Source organism: Rhinichthys klamathensis, unplaced genomic scaffold, assembly GCF_029890125.1.
Source record: "Rhinichthys klamathensis goyatoka isolate OS25496 unplaced genomic scaffold, OSU_Roscu_1.1 h1tg000578l_1, whole genome shotgun sequence".
NCBI classification, from domain to species: domain Eukaryota; kingdom Metazoa; phylum Chordata; class Actinopteri; order Cypriniformes; family Leuciscidae; genus Rhinichthys; species Rhinichthys klamathensis.
In genome coordinates this window covers 177,534-184,873 of record NW_026607042.1, presented here as the reverse complement: position 1 = coordinate 184,873, position 7,340 = coordinate 177,534, and the positions used below count along the sequence as shown (strand labels likewise).

At 39.0% G+C, this 7,340-nt stretch overlaps 1 long non-coding RNA gene across 2 annotated transcripts; it reads left to right on the top strand.

Annotated features, from left to right (window-relative positions):
- Nucleotides 1–804: 804 nt before the first annotated feature.
- On the top strand, nucleotides 805–6,524 carry LOC130075386 (uncharacterized). Of its 2 annotated transcripts, none has more exons than XR_008805476.1 (3): nucleotides 805–922; nucleotides 4,169–4,316; nucleotides 5,837–6,524. It is a non-coding gene; the product is annotated as an uncharacterized LOC130075386 (long non-coding RNA). The 2 variants fall into 2 exon arrangements; XR_008805475.1 differs by lacking the exon at nucleotides 805–922 and adding an exon at nucleotides 2,153–2,219.
- Nucleotides 6,525–7,340: the final 816 nt, after the last annotated feature.

The following is a 7,340-nucleotide window of genomic DNA, read 5'->3' as shown; positions in this document are numbered from 1 at the left end:
CTGTCTGTAACATGTCATGGTCATCCAGTGAGGGTTGTGTGTGTTTCAGAGACGAGGGAATCCCGTAGTGTTTATCACGCCTATCCTGCAGACTCCTGCAGTCTCCTCCTCATTTACTGATCTGCAATGCAGTGCCAGGCTTCCCCAGCCCTCTCTCTCTCTCTCTCTCTCTCTCTCTCTCTCTCTCTCTCTCTCTCTCTCTCTCTCTCTCTCTCTCTCTCTCTCTCTCTCCCTCTCTCTGCGGTAACATCATCTCGTGTGTTTGGCTCTTCGTCTCGATCAGCACCACAGCGCCCCTCACAGAGCGGAAGAGACACTGCAAGAACACCGCTAGACTGCAGATCTCATCTCAAAACACACATCAAGAAATGAAGCTGCAAATGAAACACATTTAAAGGACCATGAAGACTTTTTTTTTTTTAACTAAGCACATCAGAATTCAGAATTCTTTGATGATTAAAAAGTTCTATCAAAAAATAGAGATCTTTTGTAACATTATAAATGTTTTTACCGCCACTTTTGATCCCTTTAAAGCGTTATTTGTGATTAATTATGGGCCAAAGTTCCCTGTGTTCTGTATATGTACAGCAGGAGTTTATTTTCCACATGTGGAACAGAGGATGGTAGTTTGGCTGACCTCTCTCTAAACTGTTTTACATAGGCGAGGGGCTGGCTGTCATAGAAACCGTGTGAGCGAGCGCTGTGATTGGTTGCTGGCTGACAGAAGTGCTGAGTGGACCCTCCTGTTGGCCCCCCCGTCCCCTCGGCCCCATGGAGTCAGGGCACCTCCTATTGTCCCGCAGATTTGTTTTTCCCATCCTGGTTGAACTTTCTAGCGTGACACTAATAAGTCCATTAGCATCATATATGTGGCTTAGCAGGGCGCGGGGGGCATAGCCTAACAAATGTGTGGAGTCAATTGGTAAGAAACACTTTCTGCTTTTCATAGGACATTTACGAGCATTTTTAAGTTAAGAAACACTTTTTGTGTTTGATTGATTGCGATACGTTTAAGATTATACTGTATTTGTGTGTTGTTTTTCAGTTGTTTGAAATACTGTTCAGGATTATTTTGTTCTATAGTCTTCAAAACTCATTTCTAGATACAAGGCGGATGTAAGTGTTTTGGCCTAGTATAGACTATATTCTGCTACATTTAATAGTACACTTTTTACAAGAAAATACTATTTAAGTGTTTCTGACATTTAATTCAATGTTACTTGCTGGTTCTTTGTAATTCTTTGTCAAATTTACTAGCAATTTCTGAGTGAAAATTGGGTAACGCTTTATTTTAAGGTGACGTAGTTACACGTTCCTACATGTACTTATTAAAGTAATGTAAATTAGCCATAATTACAAGTAACTAACCCTAAACCAAACCCAAACCATTACTAACTACATGTAGTTAATTAATATTACTCAGTCCTACGGCACCTTAAAATAAAGTGTAAGCGAAAATTGATTTTACACCAAAGTCTCTCTTAGATATTTGGTATAGATAAGCTTAGCCTCTTTGACAAATGAAGGCCCGAATTGACAAACGGAGGCCCAAATTTGCGTACTAGAAACATCTTAATCATTGAAACTCAAGCTAAAAGTCGAGATATCGTGAATAAATAATGTTTGGATGCGAAATCTCAACAGTGGATGTTTGTGTGGATACAATGTGAAAAGACTTGCAGAAGAAATCTACTAAAAGATAAACGGACCGGCGCAAGGACGAATCAGACTCGGAAACAAAGCTTCCCAGCTGTGGAGTAACATCTGCATGTGTGACAGCTGGATGAAGCAGCTAATTTGGTTGGCAAAATGGAAAAACAAAATGGATGACTAAACGCGGTCATCAAGGAGAAGCATTGCCGTAGCATCAGTCGAGCTCCAGAGAGAGAGAACTGGATGAGGGGGAAAGAGGAAAACAAGGCCGCAAAGCAAACAATGTTGCTCTCGCCACATTTAACATGAGCCCCTGTGGGGGAACAACAATGGCTTCAGCGAGGCCGGAGCGCGTCTACACGTTGCTAGATCTCTCTCTGGCCTGTTGGCTCGTGCTCGACCAGCAGAAGTCCGAACAATTGAAGTTTTATATTTTCCATTGAGCTCAGCAGTCAGACGTGCGAGACGTGTGTATAAAAGCTGGTGCGGTTCTGCCGTCCCCCTTCATCTGAAAGGACGCGGGATCTGTTGCGATGGAGCTTCGGTGAGGAGTGTTACTGGTTGAGGTACTGTTCTGCTGTTCGGGGGGAACGCTACTCTTCCAACAAGCTTTTTGCTCCCGAAGACACGGACGGATCGGTTTAGTCGGTTCTGGAGGGTCAGAAAACGAGAAGGATTTTGGCTCAATTAGAAATGGCTGTTTTGTTTTCCGCATTGGTTTTGCTGTGAAATCGGTGGAGCCAAAATATTTAATAAACTAACACGTCAATGGTGGGAATGTATAGAACATTGTAAGGGATTGGGGTTTGATATCTGGGGGAATCCGCAGGGCTTTCTGATTGGATGTAGATCTGGGTATACGTTACCAAGTCAAGTCTGTAGTCTATTTCCAAAAGTTTTAATACGCCATCTATCCGTGGAGATCTCAAACACCTGGAGACAAGCCATCCTGGAAGCTGACATGTTTGCTTCATGGGAATATTCTTAGAGCCAATCACCTGAGCTGTAAATGTCATGTGACTATATTATAATTCTATATTATAACTCCTTTCAGAGAGGGAGAGGAGGTATGGTTGATGCTCTTAGCCACAAGAATGGTCACTGGCGAAACATCTACAATAATCAGATTTTGTGGTGATTTTTTTGGTTACTATACTAAAAGAGATATTCCGTCAGATACACAGCAACTTCGGAATTGCTGACCATGGAAAAATAGGCTTTTTTTGTTGTGTATTTATAGCATCTACCAGCAAGCAAACTGAAACTCACCAACTAAACCTTTACTCTCTTGTTTTTTAAAGTGTAACCCTTTTCTGTAACACTTCACAGCAAGGTTCACATCGGTTAACATGAACTAACAGTGAACAGCTGTAATTTTATCAACTAACATTAACAAAGATGAATAAATACCGTAACCCATTTAGTGTTTGTTGTTGGTTAATCCATTAATCAATTGATTAATGTTAAAAATGGGACCTTACTGTAAAGTATTACCAACTTTATTATTTTTTAACATTGCAGAATGTGCTGTGATAAGGGAAAACTTGAAACACTTGCATGTGTTCAGTGTATAATGAGATACACAAACGCTGCAATCGTTCAGCATGCTGGATGAGTCTATCAGTAATGTGAGTGTTTGGTGTCGTGAGTGCAGTCTAAAGCAGACGCAACACGCCGCGGTTATTAAACAGGAGCAAGCCGAACGTCTCAGGGCTCGTCTTAGACTAAACATGCCACATGAAACATGATTTAGAGCCGCTAGTGCGACTGGAAGAGAAGAGTCAACCATGAACCAGGGGTTTGGAGTCCTTAATGGACCTAAATATATATATATATATATGGAAACACTTTACAATAAGGTTCATTAGTTAACATTAGTTAACTACCTTAGTTAACATGAACTAAGAATGAACAATACTTCTTCAGCTTTTATTAATCTTTAATAATTTTTTTGAGCCTTTCTCCCTAAATATAGATTCTGCTTCATATAGCATATTCTCGCAACTCAAGAGGATTTGCTTTTAACCTCCACATTAGTAGTGTTACACTCTAGGACAAGTCCATAATAAATAGGGCCCAATAAACTGTTCCTATAAAGGAATTTTCGGTATTCATTTTTCACAGGTGTTTTATCCATATTTTGAAGGGAATGTCTGTACACTTAACGGATAATGTCCAGGTGGAAAATGACAGTTTTTCCAATGGATTTTTTCTTTTCTTGAAGTGTACTTATCAAGTCAATGCATTTTTGAAACACTGTTTGAGTCAATAAAAAAAAAATAGCCATTGCATTGAAGTCAAGTTTATTTATACAGAGCTTTATACAAGACAAATTGCTTCAAAACAGCTTTACAATGAAAATCAGAGTTAGCATTTCAAGCATCAGTTGTTTTTATTAAGTACAACATGAAGTACAAGTATAACAAAGCAGACCCTAGACATCTGTCAATGAAGTGCTCCAATAGCTCCAGCTTGAGTCGGACATGTTGGCCTCACCGTTTGTGATGTTTGGCAGGTTTCCCAAGGGGACGCTACTGAGAAGCTGGCTCACCAAGTCCCGGCCCAGACTGCTGCTGCTCATCGCCGGCTTGAAGAGGCCTCAGGTCACGCTCATGCGCAGGAAAAGGATGAAACGCACGAAAGTAGCAAAGGCCACGTAAGCGGTAAATATGGTTATTGCTGCAGTCAGTGACCTCTCAAACTCAGCCCGAGTGTCTCTCTCTCACAGCAGCTCACATTTACACTCATTTACACTTTATAGTGATTATGGTTGCATTTTGACTGTACTGTGCATCATGGGATTGTAATGAAATGGAAAAGTAGTTGTAATAAGCCCACAGAAAGAGGAATAAGAGGGCATAACAGGTCGACACGAAAACTCTGATGACTAGTTACTACGTCTTTTGAACCTATTTTTAGTATAAATGACCGGGCACCGTCCATGAATAGGGTTTAGTTTGAAGGCCCATCACTTGTGTAAGAGGCATAAGATTCAAATGTTCGTACACAACTTGGGGCGCGATCACATTTACTGTTGTTCAACAAATATTCACTCATTTCAATAGGAAATTAAGCGTGACGGTGAAAGATTTCCCAACGCAGATTCACTGCTTTGACCAGCAAAAAGCTGTTTGGTTGGACGTTTTTTTCCCACATTATTTCTCTAATGTGACCACACCTTTAGAGTATGTTTACACGACAACCATGTATTAAAAACGGAAAAGTTTTTCTTTTTTCATATGACAACGTTATCAAAACGATCCCTGCACACGGATCCGTGAAAACGACTAAAAACGCTGTATTACTCATGCCAGGCCAGTAGGTGGCGACGTCACTTTGCGAAGATACACTGCGCAAGAGACTGAACACGTGATACGCATGACGCTTTCACAAATTCACGTTTTTGTACAAAAACAATTTTGAGACGATAACCTTTAATTAACATTTTTAAATAAAGTTTGCGTTTTCGGGCCCGCAAAACGCGATTGTCGTCGTGTAAATGAACGGGCAAAACGCTTAGCAAGTTTCACGTTTATAGTTGAAAATGGAGTCGTGTAAACAGCCAGTTGAATTCACATTCCATTCAGAGTATTGAAAAACTATTTTTAATGACCAAAAACTTGATGTTTAGCTGTGTCTTGCATGTAACCCTTGTACCAAATTATTTCCCCCCATTAAACAAAATGGAATATTCCAAAAATGTGTGACCCCCCAGGAAGTGACATCATTTGGAACCGTTCTACAGCATGCCAGGAAAACAAGTAAATCAGTTGATTTTCTCCAATTTTTTCTACAAGAAATTGTATTGTTGGCAGCATTTAATAAGCTCAAGCATTCAACCCTGTTACCAAAATCATAATTTTACCAAATAACCTCTCTTTAATTTATGGAAAATATATATATTTTTTCAATTACTTCAAACCAGCAGTTGTCATTGTGGTTCATTTATGATTTTATAAATGTTATTATAAATCTGACCTAAATTTTGGTCACCGGGTCGCAACACTTCTACTAAAACCAATAGTAGGTCTATTATTAAGTCTGCTCTCCTGGGTTGATGATCACCTGTGGTGTGTCAAGCCGTTTCGTACCCTATTCATGGAGGTGCAGCCGTAACAATGGAGGAGGGGCTTTTCAGACTGTTTTCCGGCAGAAATGTGACGTGCGTTCCCTTGTGTTGCAGAACCTGCAGTCGTATGCCACATTTCACTTGAGTCACCGACGCAGAGAGAAGCCGTCGACATGAGCGCAGATCAGGACACAGACAAACCATCTTACCCGTCTCTACCAAACACACGAACTAAACGCCCAAGCAAAAGCAGAAGAGCTTCAGAGTTTGTGGTGAAAATGAGGGATCTTCCACAAAGAACCAGACCCCCTGACTAACATCTGGAGCCTCACACTGACACTTGTTCACCTTTCTCTCAAATACACATCTGTCATGCTTCAGTACACTACACTTGTGTGACAGTACATTATTGCTATTGCTCTTTTAAGTGCCTTGGGTTGACAGTGCTTTCCTTTCCTGTGTTCTCTGGTCAGGATTTCAGGGATTTTTATTTTTCAATTCCTAATGATGTGTGTGTGTGTGTGTGTGGGTGGAAAAATAAGAAAATAGAAAGAAAAATGTATAATTGCCAGCTAGTAATTGCCAATTAGCTAGTAACAGCACACCAGTGGGTTTTCACACCGTTGAGCCCGTCAGACTGACAGCTGACAGTCCGTTACTGTGTCAATATGTGTCCATATCCAATGAAGAAGAAACACACTAGTTATGAAACATATCACAATCCAAATGAATCATTTTGTGGCCCTACTATCATTTAACAAACAAAAACTTTCATTAGAAAACAGTTTCAAGCAGCTATTTGACTAATTGGTTGTTACTAAAGACATCCACATAATCTTTAATGGACATTTTAATTCAAGACTGCACTACTTGTTAGGTGAATTTCATGAAGCATGTCCAGTATCGCTCATAAATCACCTCAAAATCAAAAGAAAATAAGAAATGACCTTTGGCAGTTTTTTTTACACTTTATTATTTTCATGACAATTAGGCACATTTAAAAAAAATAAAAATAAATCTCATTAGGGAAATACATATGGACAATTTTTTTTTCCCCACAATAGTTATTCACATTGGATTCTCATTATTATAATACAGCAATAAATATCATCCTGCCCGAGCGCATTTATAAACATTAAATCAACTATAAAGTAAAACAATTATACATTTTATTTAAGCAAAATATAATTTGTATATTTCGTTAATTTAATACATATATTATTTTATGAATTATATTTTTAAATTACAGTTTTTCCTTTTGATTTTGGGGTGAAATATGAGATTCACTCATTCGCAATTGATTCCAGCATCAAGCTACCGCACGATGAGTCAACATATATGCTTGCACAGTTTGAAATTTTCACAAATAATTTATCTTTTGAACAATTGTGTCTTTTGTGTTCATATTGTCTTCTATCTCAAGCTACCATGTCAAAGCAGACACGTAGATTTGCTCGAAGAATCACGTTTACTTTCAGTTTTCTTTTCAGTAATTCTTTGAATAAACATGGTAACACTTTATATTAAGTCGTTCAATTGTCCTTTGTTACATGTAGTAACAACACAGTAATTAAGTAGCAATTACATATTTATAAAACAAGAAACTGTAAACCTCTTT